The 23,232-nt window shown below is 36.1% G+C and overlaps 1 long non-coding RNA gene across 2 annotated transcripts in view; it reads right to left on the bottom strand.

The window, feature by feature from the left end:
* Window positions 1-5,349: 5,349 nt before the first annotated feature.
* LOC121137569 overlaps window positions 5,350-23,232 on the bottom strand; it is an 88,890-nt gene continuing 71,007 nt past the window's right edge. For both annotated transcript variants that reach the window (XR_005874858.1, XR_005874859.1), the window contains one exon: window positions 5,350-5,868. This is a non-coding gene — a long non-coding RNA (uncharacterized LOC121137569). The remainder of the gene's footprint in view (window positions 5,869-23,232) is intronic.

Genomic DNA, 23,232 nt, shown 5'->3' with positions numbered 1-23,232 from the left:
AAAACCTTATTTTATCTGTTGTTTTGTATCAGACTGTTATCACCTGTCTTGTTTATGGTCTTACTATATTCTGATTCTGAAGTAAGAGAATGTTTAGCTATAGACAAAGCCCTAGAAAATTTGAAAAGTTTAATTTAAAAAGAAGTTTCCAGACAGGGTGATGTCTTGTAAGCTCGTCTTGGGAGAAAAGGTACTCTTCAGAAGAAGTTTAACCCCCACTGGAGTTCTATCATCACTGGTGGTAAAGCTTACTGGGATTTCTCTGAAGAAACACAGCTGGGACTTGTTCCTAGCAAAATGCAGTATGCTCTTGGAAAGGTGGGGTCCCTCCAATGGTTATTATTTCCTGCCAAAAAGCTCATTTGTATGAGCTTCCCCCCTCCCATGCTCCCCAGCAACTCACCCCTTGGCTTGGCACCATACAGCAGCATCACATGACTTTTTGGACTGACTGACTGAGTTTACTGAACATACAGCCTTGGCAGTGGCAATTATCCTGGCAGTGGCAGAAGCCAGGAAACATATACCAGTAAATGGATCTCAATTTGATCACTGCACACAGAGTTTGCTTGATTTATCCCATACTATACCAAACTTGATGTAGCAGCCAGATTCTGATCTCAGAAGCTACATTCAACAGAAGGACTAACATTGAACTTTGCTTATATTGCCAACATGTATTCTTCTAGGGGATTCCTTTCCTGTTGTGGCATTTTCTGTTACTTTTATTCCCACCTTAGGGATCAGTGGTAAGTGTATAAGATTGTAACTGTTCAATTATCAACAACTATAGAACAATAGGGATGCTTCTCTTACAATCACAAACTCTTTAACAGAACTGTAAATGTAAACTTTCTTAAAAAAATCATCATTCGGCAAGACACTACCAGCGTTTCTTGATCTATTAACATTTCATATAATGATTCTTTTGTGTCCTTGCTTGCCATCCTTTTAAAACAACACTTCATATTATTTATTTAATTGGACTAATATTCTGTATGAAATTTTCTGAGGGCATACTACATACTCTAGAGCTGTAAACTCTTGGCACTATTTTGGCTCCACATATGTTCATTTGTTAAATATTTGTCTCACTCTCCAACTCTGCTGTACTTGTGATCATAGATACCCTGTGGATTTTCACTCCTAAAAGATGGCAAGAATGTTGTTATGAATATTTCTTAATTTATGGAAAATTGTAACTATAATGAATAGTAATTATTCTCAGTGATGATCCTGTTATGAAAAATGATAAAGTAACACTGCAATGACATGATGCCTCAAAGAAAACATGAACAAACCAATAAACCAATTTCCAAGCATTAGAGCAAACTTGCTAAGAGTGAACCAGAAATGGGGAAGGTAAAGATAAGTAACTTGAGAAAGTCATGACATTGCATCCTAACAAGAGAGAGAGAGAGCTGTGAATAAATAATTGTAATATAGTATTCTATTTTGCATTTAAATATCTGTAAAACAATTTTCAATTTGTTCTGGGAATATTTTGCAAAGTTTTACACATCCTGTTTTCTACTTGAGTGAATATTTCTAAGCATTAACCTTACTAAGCACCTACTACATGTCCCAAGTATCCATGGTGTTAACCCTAACACCACAAAGGATACAATTGTCCTTGTAAGTTTTGATTAACCTCCTGTTGTTCTGGCTTTAAATTCTTAAACACAGATTAAAACAAGAAAGTTCATATTGACACCTACCACACGGTTGTGCACTTTTGGATGTCTGCATGTATCTAAAATTCCAATCATTTATAAGACATCATTCAATATGTTTTTACTAAGGTGTTTTATAAGCCTGATTAAAGACAATAGACAGATAACTTTAAAGTCACATTAGATGCTATGAGTGCACCTGATTCAATATGTTGAAAGATCTTAAACCAGTACCAATGCTTATCTGAAGTGGAAGAAATTATATCCATTGCCAACAGTTGACATTTACATCAATAGTTCCTAACATGCCATTAGTAAGGGCCTCTTATATGAATATCAGACTTGCTTGCATGAAACCCAGAATCACACTATAAAGTCCCGTATTCTTTTTTGTTGTTGTTGTTAGTTTGTTTACTTGGTGCGATTATCATTTTGTTTTGTTTTTCTTGAGGTAGATTTCCCTATAGACCTTTGGCTGGCCTGGAATCCACTGTGAAGAACAGACTGGTCTTAAACGAACAGTTTATTTCCTGCTTCTGTCTCCTAAATGCTAGGATGTTGTAATACCCACCCACATGAATACAATCTCCTGTAATAGATTTCTATATCTGTATGATTTTTATGGTTGTACTCTGATATGCATAGGATATGGTATGAAAGAGGTATGAACAGGCACATAACAATGTGCTCTGTGGTGTGAGGATTTGGCAGTAAGAACACACCAGAGGAATATTTCTGATCATAATCCTTTTGAAAATATCTGTATTTCCTTGCACATATTTCTAGTAAAAACATGGGTGTTGATAACTGTTACTAATTTTTCAAAGGAAATGAGAAATATGGAAAAGAGCACCTCGCTCATTTTAGGGAATAATTAAAATTTCATGAACAGACTCTAAGTACATATACACACACTAAGATGCTCCTAGTGAGTCTCAGAGGAAATGAGGAGCAAACTCTTAGAAGCTGGAGGAAAAGGCAAAAAAAAAACCTTAGAGGGCCTATTTCCCAAAGTTAAGGGGAAATAAGGCTGGAAGCCATGAAATCAGACATTCTGCTAATAGGACTAAGAAGCAAAGTGTTGGTGCCTTGGCATAACTTCTCATTATTTATAGTAGGCTCTGTGAGAGGCTATTAAGAAAGAACACAGTTTTGATATAGGTGTCAGACTTTTGACATACAGAACAATAATATAATTAAGATGTTAAATGTGGCAGGGGTTTATAATAATTCATAATTGATGGTCAAAGATTTTGCTTATTCAAGTACTTAGAAAGTATTATGATTTTCAATTTCATGACTATGAGGTGTTGTAGAGATAAAAATTCAAGATATTTATTTCCTATAGAAATGATTAGCAAGGGTAGCCTGGATAGAAAAGATATTAATAGTCAATTGAAACAGATAGTCTCCATGGGTACCAATCTAGGCTCCCTCTCCTCTTAGTCAATCATGACTGAAAAGGTAGACTTGGGCATGAGTTCAGCAACACAGGTTTAGATGTATCAAAGCTTGCCTACTGCAGCCAATTTTACTTTGTCAGGCAATGTACAAAACAAAATTGGAGTATCCACTATGGAACCACTTTCTTGAATGGTCATCCAGAAAACTGAGTCTACTGGATCCCTCCTAGAAGAGGTTCAATAGAGGAGGCAAAGTTTTGTGCTTGCTCAGACATTTGTTCTGGGTGGAAATTTGCTGGAATCTGTCACTTGCTTCTATCAAACTGTGATCCATTAATATACAGACCACTATACTACTGCTCTCTTATTCACATATTACTGATTCATATCAAATAACTTGCTTCACAGAGAGCAAAGTGTAATAGTGGGACCAGTTCAGGACTGTGCTATGACAGGTGGCTTGACATATAACGTTAGTGTAGTCTTGGAAACTTCACTCACAGCAGAGTTTTATGGCCCTGCTGCTTTATTATTTAATATAAAATGCGTCAACAATTGTTAACCTTTTCTCACAATATCTGAGTTTCAAGATATCAATGCAATAAAATGAACTTAATTCAAAGACTGCATCCTCATTTACAGGAAAGGTCAATTTTTCTTGTTATTCCTGGCATAGTTTTATCATATCAGTACTACACATGATTTTCCTTTTACTTTTGTTGTATATGTGTATATTTGAGTATTGTTCATGTAGATGACAGTGGACAACCTTTGGTGATTTTCCTCAGCAGCTGACTACTTTTTTGTTTGTTTGTGACATGGTCTCTCGCTGTTATAAAGTTTGATCTAGGAGTCCACCTGTCTCTGTCTCCCCAATGCTGGAATTACAACTAGATTTTTATGTGATTTCTGGGGTTCAAACTTGGTTTTTCATGCTGGGGAACAAGCACTTTACCATCTGAATTATTTACCCAGCCTCAAATTTACATTGTTTGCATTTGCAGATTAAGCAGGGGTAACTGAGATGCATTAGAGGACATGGATGTAGAATTGAAAAGAAATGGGCAATTACTATGTCTTTGAAGTGATTACTTGACTGATTTACTGTCCCTCTTCTGTCTGTATATGATGTATTAAAAGTTATGTATAAATCAATTGTATCAACAATATGGAAATGAGAACCGCTAAAGATAACATATGATTTATTTCTGCACAAATGGCTCAACATTGTAGTCTAGAGTATGTTATTTTATTGTGACAAAAATATAACTGGTTTAATTTTGTAGTGTTAATAATTTAACAACCAAGACTCAGAGCAGGCATCATTGTTAGTGTCATGAGGTCAGTCAAGTTGGCCCATTTACTTTTTATTCAATGTCAGTTGGCTAAAATTCTACTTTGGTCTTTCATACTTTGTCATGGTGATTAGTATCATTGGTCCAGATAAGACAAAATTATTTCAAACTCTAAATCTACTGTAAATTTTGTGACCTCAGTGGTACATTGGCTTCCTTATCTTAAAAATGGTAATAGAAATCTGTCTCTATCTTGAAGATACTTTTAATCACTTAATACATGAACTATTTACTTCATTTAAAATTTAGTTCACCCAATTAGTTTAATTTATTAGTTCATTTATTTATTAAGCCCTACCAGACATAAGAGTAAAAAATAGATGTTAGCATACATGAATCATTCTTGGAATTATAAGAGATTATTTTTGTTTTTCAGTTACTAAAGAACATGGAACACTGAACAGTAAAGGGGGAGAATATAGATAGCCCTAATATCTGTGCAGGTAACCTGAAGAAAGAAGAAAGGGAGACAATTATGAAGTCTGTCTTGCTTGTAACTAGAGTAAAGGCGGTATTCCTCACATACTTAGAAAGAGGAAGTGTATGTATTTAATTGTCTAATAAGGTGATACTTCAAAAGGCTCCCAAACAAAACAACATCCAGCAGTAGATGTTGTTTTCAATTCTTAAAGCTTTGTCTTCAATGACAGTTGGGTTGATAAAGTGCAAATTATATCTCATGACTTCTTTCCACAGCAGCACTTTGAGAAGACTGGAAACACAAACCCTGCATAAATGTACAAATGGGAGAGGAGCAAGCACTTCTTCCTTAAGTGCCTGGATCTAGGGATGACACGCTGATAGATGGAAGTAGCCACTGTTTCAGACTCTCCATGTGGAAAGTGGCAGTGAATATGAGCCACAGCATAACATTCAACCACTCAAAAGAATGTCTGATGAAAAGAGAGACAAGTGCTCTTAGAACCCAGATGAAACCTTTCAACAGTTTGAGCAACTTTTTGAGAACAACCAAAAGTTAAATGTATTTAAGATGCTAAGCCCTGTGACAGAACCTTTCTCTATATGCATTGCCATTAGAATGCTTTTGGAGTGGGTCGGGAAATGGCAAGCCGTATCTTTTGAAGGCTCCATATGGTTTTGGTGTAGGAGTTGCATCAGTGAACCACAAAATGAAGTTAAGGAATTAACTGTTTATAGGGCTGAGTACTAAAATTTTTTGTTTGGCTACATAACATATTTCCTTTCCACAGGAGGTAGTTATGACAAATTAGAAGTCTGAAAATTTTCTGATGGTGTAAAGGCCCAGCTGTCACTGGGGAGAAGGTGATCAGATTTCATAGCCGCGTGGTCCCGTGGCGCCTCAGAGAGCTCCATATGGTCCCCCAAATGCTCCAACTAAATCCACAAAAAATTTTCCAGCCGGAGTTTCACTTGTAAAAGATAACACTCTGCTTAGATGAATACATCATTTTGTGCCTACAAAGAGACAAAGTCTTGTTAACTGGTTATGTTTTTAAAAACTAATCTGTTTAAGAACAAATTTCTGCAGCTTGTAATGCCAGCTACATGATAAAGAGATAATTGTGACTTTGGCAACAACCAAGAGCTTATGCCATTTATCAAAAGGTGGACCTCTAAATGGATATACAGTGAATAAATAGGATCTTCGGGAATAGCTATTTCTTAATGCACAGTTGTATTAACCACTGTTACCATCCCACAAGTAACACGTTTATCAAATGGTTAAGTACTGTATGCAGAAATACTCTGCATTCATATCAAAGACGTAATTCTGGGTCTTACCTGGTAACAAACGACAAATGCAGATTGAATTGATTCATAAATGGTTATGTCCTTAGATATATATCCATTATAAACAATTTGCTTAGAAATATATGAGGCCCCTGAAGACAACAACTGTCTCAAATAAATCATCAGCCGCATTTCTTAAAGCTGATGAAAGGTACAGTAATATTTTATTTGTTTTATTTATATTTTGAATTAAAAACTTCAAATATTTAAAATATCATTTTACATTTCATGTTAACAACAGCACAAAATTATTTCCATGAAAATTCTAAGTATTGAAAATTTAACCAAGGATTCAAATATTCATGAAAAATTGTTTCATTCTTAATAAAGCTCCTAGATTTGTAATGTTTATGTTACTCATCAGAATTAACTAGCTTAGATTTTTATTAAAATCCAAATAAACATATTTTACATTTGTTGTTGAAAATATAAAACTGAATTTGTAATAATTTAGGTGCTTCAAAAATTTCATATTTTAATAATTAAAGAGTTTTATTATTAATTTTGAAACATGATATACCATACATAGCTACTTTTGTTCATTGTATCATTAAATGAGCATGACATATAAGAGTGTTATATTTTATTAATATCTTAGTGTTTATCTTTTTCTGAGAGAAAATTTTTAGTTTTCTGGTATGCCACAAAGATGGGAATATCTGTTTTGTTTTGCAATGAAATATTTGCTGTAAAGAAAAGAATTTTTTAAACCCTGTGATGAATCACAGAGCACCTTTAACTTTACATTTCACCTTGCAATATACACAAAATGTTTAATTACTGGAGGATTAATGGAGGTGGTTTATAATTAAGCTGAAGTATGAACTGATGTCATCATCTCAGTGTGATGACATACATTTTCTGCCAAAGCACCTGTTGTTTTGGAAGGAAGCAGCTGATATCATTATCTGCGCAGCTAGATAGCCTGTTTCCTGCTGCTTAAAAAATTATCCAAAGGGTTACCTAAGTTGGATTAATTCAGCGTTTATGTTTCCATACCCAGAAAAGGACAGAACAGAGAAAAATAGCACCATCGCAATCAAAGAAAAAGTGAAAGGCATGCTGGGAACAGAACAGAGGAAAGAAACACAATGAACCACACCCTCGGTGACTGTAGAACTCCGGACAGCATCCATGATTTTCTAAGAGTATGCATACGTTGCAAAGCAACAAAACAATAGATGCTCCTGTTTTACTTTATTAACATGAATGAGTAAATGTAATGTTACAATATGAGGAGGGAACAAGATGGGCAGTTTTATACTATCACTCGGGATATTGTACTTTTCCCATAAATACTAATAAAAATCTTCCACTTAAATATTCAATGTGCACAGAATAATTAAACTATTGCCCTAAGACAAGTGACAAAAGTTGTATTTTTTCTCACATGTATTAGACATTCATATTTCTTCCCTTCCCTAATTCTCTCTTGTCATGATTTACCAGTGGGCTGTTGTGTGTCTTTTGCTATATGGTGCTTAGAAACTAAGGTGATGGTCTATGCCTAGGAGGTATAAACAAATACTCCGAGTGAATATACTGATTATTTACTTGATCTATCACTAGTGTCATTTAAAACTTTTGAAGAGCCGGGCGGTGGTGGCTCATGCCTTTAATCCCAGCACTCGGGAGGCAGAAGCAGGCGGTTCTCTGCGAGTTCGAGTCCGGACTGGACTGACAGCCTCCAAAACAATACAGAGAAACCCTGTCTTGTAAAGCCAAAAAAAACTTTTGAAGAAAGTCCCCAAATTTTCCAGCATAGGACAATTCTTCAGTGTAGTGCACATGGAGCATGCACAATTCTCAACGTGTGCTAGACAGATGCATTGCTTTCTTTGCTGCTGTCTGCTTGGTGCTACCTGAATTTAGTTTCTATAAACTTAGCTGTTGTTTCTTTCCCATTGTAACTTGCTGTCCTAAGGAATACTGACAATTCACTCCAATTTAGTCTGTATTTCCCCACCATAATGTTCACCAACCCTTGTCTTTCTCTTCCTCCCTCAGAGAATATTGCTATTGTTTGTTGAGCTATATTCCATTCCTAACAAAGGACTCATGGCACGGTGTTATTTTGCTATGACTGAATAGAAATGATGAATTTAGGGTCTATGAACTTAAATTAACTTTTCTGTTGTCACGTGACTAGCTAATGTTGCAGCTGATAACCAACCGTCATCTACCATATTTATGCCCAGTATCTTAATCACCTTGTATTTTCTCAGGTGTTCTTTGCATTCCATTTCCTTTTCTGAAAACTAAATTTTCCAAGGATGACATTTCCTTACAGAACATTCACTGCTCTCAGTTTTCTATATTGTTTTCTCCTCCTCTAGCATTCTTAATCCATAGAGAGCCCTGACTATAACCCCTCAATACATTTTAGGCCCATGACTTATACTGTACTTTATTTCAATCATAATGTGGGCTTTATCATCATAGTTAGCACATAGTGTATAGAATTCTGAAATGCCCTTTGATAATGAAATGTTCTTCCAGAATATGCTTTGTTCCCCTACTCTATTTACATTATTCTCATCTTCTCCTGGTTTGTAGTCAATCAACTTATCATAATGATTTATTATCATTCCATATTTTAGATCACTTCCCTCTCAGAGTGAATCTCATGCCATAAAACTTGAATATTTTGTTCTTGACACTTCAGAGTTCCTTGTTCTTATGATCTATATCATGATATATCCCATCTTATTTTTCACTTGGGGTCCTTCCATTGAGACAAAAACAAGTCCCTTGAACCTCTCAAAAGTTAGTATACTATCTAGTCACACTTGCAGCATAATTCAAAGTAATCTTCTGTAGGTGATTAACAAACAGCACCATTGAAAGACATGTTACACATATCACTGATGTCACAATGCATGTAGAATGTTGGATCTTCAGTTCCCGAAAGATGGAGAAGCATATGTGGGGAATTCTTCTCCGAGTGATAACTGAAAGACACTTCCCATTCCTATTTGATGATGAAAGTGTAACTAAGCATCTCTTGTCCTCTGAGATAACTAAGATCACAGCCCATGGTCATGAACAAAGCATGATACATCACAAGGAACAACTAACTTCTGATGGCTTTTCATTGGCCTTATTAATATGTGTTAAATATTAATAAAAATAAAACTAGGGATACGAGCTGTTGTGAATTCTATAAAAAGTAATAAAATGCATACAACATTTGGGAAATCAAGTATGTTTTTAGGAAAATACTCTTGCACATGTGCAGAAATAATCTACATCTCACTAGCAAAAGCACAATATTGTGATTAATCTAAATCCATCAACTGTTGGAGCAATTGAATATAAGACTTCTTTGAGGAACAAGACCTGAGAATAGCATGAGCAGCTCTCCTTGTGGCAAGAACCTGGAGATCTTAACCCCTTGGCAAACCTGTGGACAATTCACTTCATAATTCCAGGCATGACCTCAGAAGCTTTTGTGCTATGTGCTCTCCTTGTTTTCACTGTGTTAGCCATACTGTTTGCCTGAGTGAGTAATAATAGCTCATGAAGTTTAATCATACGTATTTGCATAACTGTTATGGAAAGAATAATTTTAACCATAAGAGTTTTAAAGAAATGCTATTAATCAGACAATAGCAGGAGTTAATGGGTAGATTCTATGAACAGGGAATGAAGTAGAATCATGGAAACTCATAGTTCCCTCATTTCTAATAACTGTGCCAATACCCCCAAGAACTTAAGAGAGACAGACATAAGGACAAGGGATGAACAGTGCCAGCTGAAAGAATAAGTTTCTATGTTGTTTTGCTTATAGGATAAATGAGAAAACCTGATATATTGCCAGAGGAGATAAGGTAATACAAAACGTAGAATGGATTTATCTAGCTTTGGCTGGTGAATTGATTATGAGAACCCAAACTCTACCAGATGGAAATATTAACCACAAGAGACAAAACTATATCTCACCCTGGGTGGTTTTGTAACCACATATGCTGCCAACTGGGCACACTGTTCTACCTGTAGGTGTGCCTAGTTTAAAAAGTTTCCTTGTAGCTTGCAAGACTGCTTATGCTTCTAACAGTACAGATTTAGATCAAAATGGTAGTGGCAACCAGTGGGAGAGTTGGCAGAGGCAGGGGAAAGAGATGAGGAACAAACTAATAATTATTGTAACCATTTTTCAAACTTAGGAAATAAAACTGATTGCAAAACAGTTCATGCAAACCATTGAAACTGTATAAAGACAGCCCTGGCTAGCTTGAGCCGCTTGTTTGAAAAACAGGTAGTCACAGTCTCTTTTTGAAGCTGACTTCACACATCTGTCCCAGGTCATCAAACCAGTCTGGAGCAAGGCCTCAGCAACTTTTAATGTAACTAATGTAATGTTAGACAAATACAATATATTATAAGAGAAAACAGCAAGGTCTAGAATAACAGCTGCCTTAAACTGCTGTTCGCTTGTGTGTGTGTGTGTGTGTGTGTGTGTGTGTGTGTGCGTGTTTACATATTTTCAGATCAAATAAACAAATCTAGTAGCAATCTGCTCCCACTAGAGTAAATTGACACATAGAAAACATGGTTATTTTGACTATTTATTCTCATTTGGTATATGAATTGCATATCATATGAATGTAATATCAATGTTTTTTAAAATGTTAACTGAAAATGTTGTATATACTGAAGCTGCCAGAGAGCATGTATCTCACCAGAAAAATATTGCCTTCACTTAAAAAAAAGATTTCTTTACCAACACCATAGGAAACATCAAAGCACTTCTTTACCAGTACTCTTATGGCAACACCTATCAGCTATATCTACTCTTCCAGAGGATGCCAAGCCCTACTGTGGTCCCTATAGGTACTGCATGCATGTGGTACACAAACATATATGCAGGAAAACCACACATGAAATAAAATAAGACACCTAACAGGTAGCAGTCAATTTCTTCAGAGATGGTTGACAGCTTGACACCATTTCCAATTCCAGAAAGAAGAGAGACAGGAGAATGACATGTCCCTAGGACTCAATACCAGGATTTACAATATAGCTGATGAAACAGACTGTGGGAGCTAACTTTGATACTCCTGGAAATGAAGGTCTGAGTTATAGAAACATCCCTGCTTACCCACTGTGTGTCTCCTGCTGACTGACTCCAACAGGAAATCAGTATACCTACATGCTTTGGGGACAAAACATTCAGGTGTAATTTTAACTGATATACAAAATGGAAAGGGGTATGAAGAATGGACTCAGGGGCTCCCATCTCATTGTTTTATTTACTCAGCAGTAAGTCTCATTTTTTCTGCCCACAGATAAAGTACACAGAAATGTATTGATTTGTTAGGCAATTAGAAACCTCTGTTTGGATGGGGAGCAGCCTGCAGTGGCAACAGGATCTACCCCAGGTGCATGAACTGACTTTTTGGAGCCCATTTCCTATGGTCTTGATACTGAGATGAAGGGCTTTGTTCTGCCTCAACTTGGTATGCTAGACTTTGTTGACTCCCCAAGAAGGCCTTATCCCCTCTGAAGAATAAATGGGGGTGGCAATGGGAAAGTGGGAGGGACAGGAGGGGAAACTGTGGTTGGTATATGAAATGAAAGGAAAGAAGGAAGGAAAATTAAAGTGTTTGCTAAAACCAAAAGAAAAAAAATGAAACATCTGAATGTGAGAATACTGCCTTTGTTTTTTCTAATACAAGGCCACTATTTGTCATTAAAATTACCTGAGAAGTGGAAAGACTGCCAGAAATAATAAAGATACTAAATTAAAATCTCAGGTAAAGGAGTGGAATACATTCCTACTGGTTAGTGACCAGAGAGGTCCCTAAAGCATCCTCTAGACAACACAGACATTACCACTGCTGTCATTTGCCCAACTAAATGGTAAGGTCTTTTGATAAAAGAAAAATGTTGTGTAGTTTGATTTCACAACAAGGAGAAATGAAGCAAGAACTGAGATAGAAGCTTCCTCTCTGCTACTAGCTGTCACAATGATAAAATGTGTTTTGCAAGCTGCTTAGAATTTTCCCCAATGATCCTTCTTGGCTGCACACCTGTAGTTTATATAGTCAACACACTAGACAAGATGTAGCATAGCTACTACAGATGCTAGAATCAACTTCTTTCTGATTGGATTTAAGGCGGACTCTCTAGTATCTGGTACTGTACGTCCTGTCAAAAGCCTATACTTGGCATGTGCATTAGGCAATAGTGGAGAATCTACTGCTATTATTTTACTAAATGGATATGACGCGCCAACTACATTTCTTTCTAAATGTGAATAGTAATGCCACATGTTATTACTGATGTTACCTTTGGTTAAGGTACTGTAGGGACTTAAAAATGATCATAGTGCTAAGAAGTGACTGTTGGAAACTCACACTTAGTAAGATTGAGGAATCTTGAAGATGTGAAACATAGGTATGGAACCCTGTAACCACTTTTCCCTCTCAGTACTGGAACCACATCTAGCTTGAACAATTGTCAGCTTCATATGAAAATAAAAATAACCCAAGATAGCTAAAACAACTCTGAACAATAAAAAATACTGCAGAAAGTATCACCATTCCTTACCTCAAATTTTACTATAGAGCTATATTAATAAGATAGCATAGTATTGGCATAAAAAACAGACATATGGGCCAATGAAATAAAATTGAAGACACAGATATAAGTCCAGACACCTTCTTTTTATTTTTTATAAAAAAAGCCAGATATCATACTGGGGAAAAAGACAGCATCTTCAACAAATGGTGATGGTCAAACTGATGTGAAATGAGATCAAATATCAATATGTGTCAATAGCTCATTGGTGAATTTATGAACAATTAGCTTTAATTATTTAACATAATGACAACACTTAGGGCATTTTATTAATTAGCTTTTCATTATAAACAACTTAAAAACAGGAAGGATATATTTGGTTTGCAGATTAATAGGGTTTTGTTCATGGTCCACTGGTTTCACTGCTTTCCGGCCTTTGGCAAGCTAGAGACACCATGGTATATTCACATAGTGAAAGGAAGTTGGTTGTCTCACAGTAGTCAGCAAGTACAGAGAAAAGCAAGAAGAGATATAATACATCCTTCAAAGAAAACACCCAATGGACTACTTCCACCAATCATACATCAATCAATATGAAATTATCAGTGAATGAGTCAGTATATTGATGTTAATACCCTCATGATTTAGCCAATTCTCAATAGTACCACTAGATGGGAGGCTTGCTCGCAACACAGGTGCCTTTTGGAAGGACAGTCCACATACAAATCACAATAGTAATCTTTCCTAAAGATCTATGCTATTTTTATTTTTTCTTCATGAGTGTGGGACCGAATGTGTATATGTGTATGTGTGTGCTGATGTCCACAGTGGACAGAGAGGGCATCAGGAGCCCAAATCTACAGTTACATGAGGTCATAAGTGGCATATGTGACTACTAAGAACTGAACAGAGGGCCTTCTTTTTGTTTAGACAAGAAAGATGAGATGACTGGGGATGTCCTTCTGTATACATGTTTATCTTCTTGGTCAGTGAATAAAACACTAATTGGCCAGTAGCCAGATAGGAAGCATAAGCAGGGCTACCAGACCAGGAAAATTTCGGGAGGAAGAAGGCAACGAGGAGCCACCAGGGAGACAAAAGGCATTACCAGGTAAGCCAAGAGCAAGTGAAAATGCTTAGATAAATAAAAATGGGTAAATTATTAAGAGAGAGCTAACCAGTAATAATCTATAACCATCATCCAAATAGTTTATAATTAACATAAATCTATAGGGTGATGGACAGAAAAGTTCTATCATGTTTGGAGGGAATTTCTCAAATAAGCAAACAAACGAAACCTAAATTTAAATAGTTGTTGAGTCACTGCAGTTACAAATTAAACTAATCAATTTTAACATTGCTGTTTGTTTGGTTTTTAAAAAGGAGATGAGGTAAGTAGGAAAAGATTTATTTTATGTAAACAAGTATGTCATCAGAACTAAGGTACATAGAAAAAAATCTTGTAGAGCATGATTAAGTTCTTCCTCAAATGAACTACTACTCCTATTATTATTATGTAAATAAAAGATCAGGATATATTTTGTTAAGTTTATATATCACAATATGTCAAACAATTTCTATTTGCAACTTAATTAGTGTTCTTTGGAGGACTTATGAGGCTCATACATATTTATTTTCTAAGAGTTCATTCTGGAATCATGAATTTCTTTTCATTTGTTAAATAAGTTCCATCACCAGTTGCAGATAATATCTTTCTACACTTCTTATAATAATAACATGTGTTTCCTAGACATTTTTTACAATTTCTTAAGTGTCTCTCAGCCATTTTAGATTCCAGTATTGAAAATTCTCTATTTAGTTCTGTACCCCACTTTCTAATTGGATTATTTGGTGTTTTGATGACTAGTTTCTTGAGTTCTTTGTATATTTGGGAAATAAGACCTCTGTCTGATGTGGAGTTGGTGAAGATCTTTTCCCATCCTGTGGGACCCCATTTTGTCTCGTTGACTGTGTCCTTTGACTTTCAGAAGCTTCTCAGTTTCAGGAGGTAGCGTTTATTAATTGTCAATCTCAGGGTCTGTACTACTGACATTATGTTCAGGAAGTGGTCTCCTGTACCAATTCCTTCAAGGGTACTTTCCCTTTCTCTTATAGGAGGTTTACTGTGGCTGGATTTATGTTGAGATCCATTTGTACTGAAACTTTGTGTGTGACAATAGATATGGATCTATCTGCAATCTTCTACAAGTCAGCATCCAGTTATGACAGCACCATTTGTGGAAGATGCTTTTTTTTTGCTTCCAAAGTTGCAAGTAAAAATATAGCAAAATGTTTATTTATATATATATATAATTTTGTATATAAAAACATTGGGAAAATACATATAATAGAACTTCACGTAAATTATTAGGCCAAGGTAACATGAAACAAAATCAATATTCATAACCATCATGCTTTTAATTTGAATGCAATACATAAAACAAGTCTGGATGCAACATTCCTATTGTTAAAAAAACCTTACTGCCTCTTTAATCTGTGAAATATAATGAAGAGTTATGTGTTACATTTAAAAAAAGAAAAATTATAACTAATATGTGGTCATTATTTGGACAATCCAAAGCATAAGTTACTGTACCATAAATTTTAAGAAATATAACATATTTAAAACATAAAATCTCTGCAAAATAAAAGAGAATTCTAATTTTAGCTTTACTTTTTATTTCCTACTCTCTGAAATGAGGATGGGAGAAAGTTCTGGAAATTCTGTATCTGAGATGGTATAATTATTGCTTGACTATGTGGACTAGATCTATTAATACAAAGAATCACCCACCAGGTTTTGTGTGACAAATTACTTGTTAATCAACACAGTGAACTTTGTGATTTATTTTTGTTCTTATTTCTTGTTGTTGTTAATATGTTTCCTCTTCTACTTAGAAAATAATTTGCTGAAAGGCTATTTCTTTTCTCTGGTATTATGCTTACAGCTGTACCGAATAGAATTTCTTCATATTCCACATATGAAGAATTTCACACATAATAACATCAAAAGGTTTTTTATCAAATAGTTCTTGTTGGTGTCCAAGAGGAGTGGTAAAAACCTGTATTATTTTGAGAAATTCTGGGACTCTTAACCAACAACTCACAAGAAGATATCCTACAACTGGGACTGGGATTGTCGTCTAATGACCCATCCTATGGCATCTCTATTCAGCAGTGCAGATAATCACCCTTTTCTATTCCTCATCTTTTAAGTTGCCTTACAAAATATTGGTTTCCATGTTGCCTTTTCCTATGTCCTTGACTTGGTATCTTATACTCACCCCCCCCTTTGTCTTCTTCATCTACCTGCAACCATTAGTGCTTAAATCATTCCCTGCAGTATTTGTCCCTCTGTTTTTCCCTATCACCTACATTCTACCATCTTCCCTTCTGAGGCATCCCTCACCCTTTCCAGGTCTGGTGTTGCTGAGTCTGATGACCTAACTGATTATGGGGAGATTAAGAAAGACAAACAAGCTCAATCATTGTGTAAAGGGGGAGGCAGAAGACTGAAAGAGCCAGAAAAATAGGAAGTTTGCTATGAGAATGGTTTTTGGTCATTTCAGGAGCTACACCCTTAAAGTCTCACTAACAAAACTGCCTAAATATGAACTGAATAAGGACAACACTAATAAGTGTGCCAAAGTGAATGGGAGAAAGATCATAAGACCTCAACCCTATATAAACAACTAAAGGAGACTAAAGAATGCTAAAAGTGGGAGGAATACCCTTCTCTGAAGAACATCATACCAATTGGTTGTCCAATGCCAAATAATTAACACTGAAAACATACATAAAGTAACATTATACAGACTGAGCAGGTTATATTTAGGAACATATATGCATACACATATATGCATGTACCCACAATGAAAAAAGAAATCATGGGTTTGTGAACAAGGAGGGATATGTGAGAGAGTCTGAAGGGAGGAATAGGAAGTGGGAAATGATGTAATTATAATCCCAGAAATAAAAGAAATTATTTTTAAAAAGAAAGACAAACACAAAGTTGAAGTAAAGCTGGGAACCAGTGGACAACGTGCTTGGTTGGAGACATGGAAGCCCCATGAGTACTCAGTGTTTATAATGGACAAGGGAAAATAAGGGAGTGGTCAACTAAACTTAGTAGGTGATCTCATCATGTGGGTGTGTGATCACCCAGTCTTCTGAATAAAGGAAACAGCAATCTAGACCTGTTTGCCTGTATTGCTCCCTTGTTAAAGGTCAGCTGTCTGATAAACGTCCTGCTTAAGCAAAGATCCAAGTTTTCTGCAAGGAGTCTCACTGAGGAAACAAACTACGCTTAAGGGTTGGCTGCCCAGCAGTAGATGGTCAACAGAAAGCAAAATTCAATGGCATTTTTAGAGCTTCCTTATCTAATAATGTCTTCCTGGGGCTTTTTCAAGTAATTTAATATTTGAAATAAGTGGAATTTCATATCAGTGGTGATAGTGAATGGCCAGGATAAAAGATGTGAAAAAAGAAATTATGTCTTTTTTATCTATGATTATTGAATATGTCTAAGAAATTAGTCTACAGATATTCTCAAGAATTGAACAAAAGTTTTAAAACCATGAGTTTTAACGTTGAAATAATTTAAATCTAGATGAAACAGAATATAGAATTGTATTAATAAATTATACTACATGTATTTGATGTAATATGTCATAAGCTTTCACAGAAGTGAGGAAGAGCCTAACATAGAGGTAAGATGTGATTTCCCAACATGGTACTAAATGAACCAAACATGCTACAGGATAATTACAATTAAACACTATTGTCTTTTTTAACTCATTGGTAATATTTGTGAATAATTAATGCCAGAAATAAGAATTTTGATATTATGCAATGATATGTACAGAAAATACTTGTGCTTTTTATTTTAATATGATCAATGAGTAACCTAAAATTTAAATGGAGCTTAAATTTGCAAATAAATATACATTCATCCACTATTTCTATCATACTTGATGACATAGGCTTTACAGATGGCTTTTACAAATCAAGGGGTAGCACGGAGTCAGAAATGTGTTCGGTATAACCATGTAATTACTTTTCAGAATGCTTGGGACATGGTAGAGGTATAATACTTAACAGATCTTGTCAAAGTTATAGAAACTGTTTTCTATTCTTATTGATAAATTTGGGGATTATTTAAAATAATATGTTAACAACAGAACATGAAATTCAGGCATATAAAAATTAATAGAAAGTTATATGAAATTTAGAGGAAATTATAACAGATAGAGGATGAAATTCATACCATATTCCTATGATCAGTGAGAAAATAAACTTTGTTTGTACATCGTAGGACTGTCAGGAAAATCCTCTCTGTTCAACCATTTGACCAGAGAAGTCATAAGAAGTTTTCTTCCTCCCTGTATTGAAAGTAGATTTTTTTCCCCTTAAAATTTCCCCTTTCTCAGCCGGGCGTTGGTGGCACACGCCTTTAATCCCAGCACTCAGGAGGCAGAGGCAGGCGGATCTCTGTGAGTTCGAGGCCAGCCTGGTCTACAAAGTGAGTTCCAGGACAGCCTGCAAAGCCACAGAGAAACCCTGTCTCGAAAAACCAATATATATACATATATATATATATATATATATATATATATATATATATATATGTAATGCAATAAATATAAGATAAAACAAAAGCTAACATCAAAATTGAAAAAAACAACAAGAAAAAGAGTCCAAAAGAAGACTTAAGATCAACTTGTTCACATATTCAAAACTCACATAAAAACACTAAACTGGAAGCCAAAAAATATGTATGCAAACAACCTGTAGGGTAAAAAGAGAGTACACACACACACACACACACACACACACACACACACACACACACACAAATAATAATAATAAAAATAATAGCAATAATAACAATATCATTTTTAAAAATCAGAAAGAGCCTTGTTATGACATCATAAGACAAGGAACCTCCAAAGATGCCATTGAGGTTGCTTTCTGATGGCAACCTACTGCTGTGCATGGAGCTTACCCTTCAGAATAATGTGTTTCCTCAGTGAGACTCCTTTGGAGGAAACTAAACTTTCATTTGCAAGTAGTTATCAGTTGGAGGTTAAAGAAACCATAATGTGCCCAAAAGGGATGGTCCTGATGTCTTACACATTTCCATTATACCATTCTGATTTCTCTACATTTATTCACTGAACTTGTACCCTTAATGGCCTCAGGATCTGGATCTGAATTATTGGCATTTCATCCCTGGATTAAGGTGTGTCTAGTAAATCTCTAACTTTCCTTTTATTCGTGTAATTAGGAGGGCACAATGGAATTCCTGGTTCCATGGTGGTGGACATTTTTCTCCCAAGAATTATTTGCTCAGAGAGGGTGTCATTGTACACATTTTTATCCTTTATCAAAGCTCCCACAACATTTCCCAAAGGGGAAGACATTAATATTGGTAATCTTTAAAAATTAAAGTTAAAATGTTCCTAGAGAAATGTGGTCTACAATGTTGAAATGGTAGAACTTTGTCAAGCAACAATGGTCACAGTGTGGTCCACGCCAATAGAGAATTCTCAAAAGAGTAATATCAAATGGCCAAGAAACACCTAAAGAAAATTTCAATATCCTTAGCTATCAGAAAAATGCAAATCAAAACTACTTTGAAATCCCTTCTTACACCTGTCAGAATGGCTAAGATCAACATCACCAATGACAGCTAATACTGTTGAAGATGTGGATCAAGGAGAATACCCCTCCATTGCTGGTGTATACAAACTTTTACAACCACTGTGGAAATAAATATGGCAGTTCCTCAGGAAGTTGGGAATTGATATATCTCAAGATCCAGTTATACTACTCTAAGATCTCTGAGGAGACTTTGGTGACTGTCTCTGGCCACTTCTCAGGTCTGTGAAAGCCAATCACAGTGCTCAAGGTCCAGTCAGAGGTAGGTGACCAAGGACTGCATCCAACCTGGGAATCACCTAGGAAGAGGGTGCCTGTCTGCTCTCTCAATACATTTTTCCATATTGTACTTAAAGTTCTAGCCAGAGCCATACAACAACAAAAGGAGATCAAGGGGATACAAATTGGAAAGGAAGAGGTCAAACTTTCACTATTTGCAGATGATATAATAGTTTACCTAAATGACCCAAAGAACTCTACCAGGGAACTCTTACAGCTGATTAACACTTTCAGCAAAGTGGCAGGCTACAAGATCAACTCAAGAAAATCAGTAGCCCTACTATATACAGATGAAAAAAAGGCTGAGAAAGAAATCAGAGAAACATCACCCTTTACAATTGTCTCAAACAACATAAAATACCTTGGGGTAACACTAACCAAACAACTGAAAGCCCTGTATCACAAGAACTTTGAGTCTTTAAAGACAGAAATTAAAGAAGCCCACAGAAAATGGAAAGAGCCCCCATGCTCTTGAATAGGTAGTATCAATGTAGTAAAAATGGCAATCCTTCCAAAAGCAATCTACAGATTCAATGCAATCCCCATTAAAATACTAGAACAATTCTTCACAGACCTTGAAAAAACAATAATCAATTTTGTATGGAAAAACAAAAGACCCAGGATAGGCAAAACAACCTTACTCATCAATGCAACATCTGGAGGCATCACCATCCCCGACCTCAATCTCTATTATAGAGCTGTAGTCCTGAAAACAGTTTGGTATTGAAACAAAAATAGACAGGTAGACAAATGGAATCGAATTGAACACACTGATATTAACCCATACATGTATGAACATCTGATCTTCAACAAAGAAGCTAAAAATATACAATGGAAAAAAGAAAGCTTCTTCAACAAATGGTGCTCGCATAACTGGATGCTGGCATGTAGAAGAATGTGGATAGATCCATGTCTATCACCATGCACAAAACTTAAGTCCAAATGGATCAAAGACCTCAACATAAATCCAGCCATACTGAACCTCTTAGAAGAGAAAGTGGGTGGTACCCTTGAACGAATTGGTATAGGAGAGAGCTTCCTGAACATGACACCAGTAGCACAGACAGTGAGCTCAATAATTAATAAATGGTACCTCCGGAAACTGAGAAGCTTCTGTAAGGCAAAGGAAAAAGTCAGAAAAACAAAAAGGCACCCCACAGAATGGGAAAAGATATTCACTAACCCCACATCTGACAGAGGGCTGATCTCTAAAATTTACAAAGAACTCAAGAAACAAGTCTCCAAAACACCAAAGGATCCAATTAAAAAGTGGGCTACAGAACTAAATAGAAAATTCTCAATAGAGGAGTCTAAAATGGCTGAGAGGCACTTGAGACAGTGCTCAACATCCTTAGCCATCCGGGAAATGCAAATCAAAACAACTCTGAGATACCATGTTACTCCTATCAGAATGGCTAAAATCAAAAACACCAATGACAGCTTATGCTGGAGAGGATATGGAAAAAGGGGAACATTCTTTCATTGCTGATGGGAGTGTCAACTTGTGCAACTACTTTGGAAATCAGTATGGAGATTCCTCAGAAAAATGGGAATAAACCTACCACAAGACCCAGCAATTCCACTATTAGGCATATATCCAAAAGATAACCATTCATACAACAAGGATGTCTGTTCCACTATGTTCATAGCAGCATTATTTGTAATAGCCAGAACTTGGAAGCAACCTAAATGTCCCTCAACCGAAGAGTGGATAGAGAAAATGTGGTACATTTACACAATGGAGTACTATTCAGCAGAAAAAAAAAAAACAATGGAATCCTGAAATTTGCAGGCAAATGGATGGCACTAGAAGAAACCATTCTGAGTGAGGTAACCCAGTCACAAAAAGAGAAACATGGCATGTACTCTCTCATATATGGATTTTAGACATAGATCTGGGGAGTGCCAGCCTACAATCCCATGACCAGAGAGTCTGAGAAACAGAACCTTCATTTAGCGGCTGATGGAAGCAGAGAGGCAGACTCCCACTGCTAAGCACTGAGCTGAACGCAAGAATTCCAGTGAGAGAAAGGGAGGACTGATGACCAAAGGGGTTAAGACTAGGCTGGTTTAACCCCCCCAGTAACAGCTATCCTGACAAAGGTTAGCTCTTGAATCCCAGACTGATGCCTGGGAATTCAGAATGGGACTGATCAAGACCCCCTGAATGCAGGTGTCAGTGAGGAGGCCTAGGTAATCTATTGAGCCTTGGGTAGTAGATCAGTATTTATCCCAGATATACAAATGGATATTGGGCTCCCATCCAACAATGAGAGATGCACTCTCACCCTGGACTCTTGGGGGAGGGTCTAGGCCCTGTCCTGGATGAAATGATAGACTATGGACACTCCCATGGAGGGCCTCACCCTCCCTGGGGAATTGATGGGATATTGGGGGGTTTGGTGGGAGGGTGCGGGAGGAGGGGAGGGAAAGGGAGAGGGACCTGGAATTGACATGTGAAGCAACCTTGTTTCTAATTTAAATTTAAAAATAAAAAATAAAATATAAAAAACAAAAAAAGTTATATAACATTTATCCATCATACTCATATCTAGAGAGATATGAGTATATATGTTATACATCAGTAAATATATTATTATTTGTGTTTTTATAGCTCTATTATGTTTTTATTGTCAATTTGAGTGTTTTATTCAAATCTTTTAATTAAAAATTTCACACCACACACACACACACACACACACACACGGGTATCATTTCTCCATTTACACTACTCCAAATCTTCCCCATATCCCCCTGTTCCCGCTTAGATTTATGGCCTCTTTTTCTTTAAGTATTACATTATTCAATTTTCACATATTATAAACATTAATAGTATTTAAATACAACCTAATGAATCAATTCAGAGTCAGTTGTATGTTTTTATAGCACTGATCACTGTGTATTGGATGTCCAAGTAAGGCGTTCACCCATAGGGAAGGCTGATTCTCTTTCAGTAATCATTAGTTGCTTGGTAGCTCTTCTTCTAGGGATGGGGTTTTGTAAGAATTCCCACAACCATGGTGGCTTGTAAGCTGGTAATAATTGGGTCTTGTTAAGACAGCCATATTGTTTAGATTATGTGGTGCAGCTTCCCTGTCTAATAGAGAAAACATAATCTTGCAGCAGATGTCCTGGTTATAGAGCTCTTAGAATCTTTCCCTACCCTCTTTGAAATGTTCACTGATCCTTAGGTGGAGAAGTTATGTTGTAGATATATCAATTTGAGCTTGACATTCTCATTGTCCATTGTTCTCTGCATTTGGAGCAGTTGTGGCTTGCTGTAAGGATATGTTTGCTGCAAAAATAAGTTCCTTTAATGGGAAGTGGGAGATACGCTTATCTGTATATGGAAAGTCTATGAATATGTGAATGTAGTTAGAGAGAATGCCTGTTTGGAAAAGTTGCAACACTAGTTCTTCTCAAAGATCCATGGCCTCACCAGCCAAAATTACCTGGCTAGGTTACAGTCACAGACATGAGAACCCACTTATTCAATGGGGTTCAAATCCAATTATTTAGCTGTTGACTATTCCCAAGATATAAATGGTATTACTGCACTTAGAGGGC

This window comes from Mesocricetus auratus, unplaced genomic scaffold (assembly GCF_017639785.1).
Source record: "Mesocricetus auratus isolate SY011 unplaced genomic scaffold, BCM_Maur_2.0 Super-Scaffold_100691, whole genome shotgun sequence".
NCBI lineage: Eukaryota > Metazoa > Chordata > Mammalia > Rodentia > Cricetidae > Mesocricetus > Mesocricetus auratus.
This window is presented reverse-complemented; position numbering and strand designations above follow the sequence as displayed.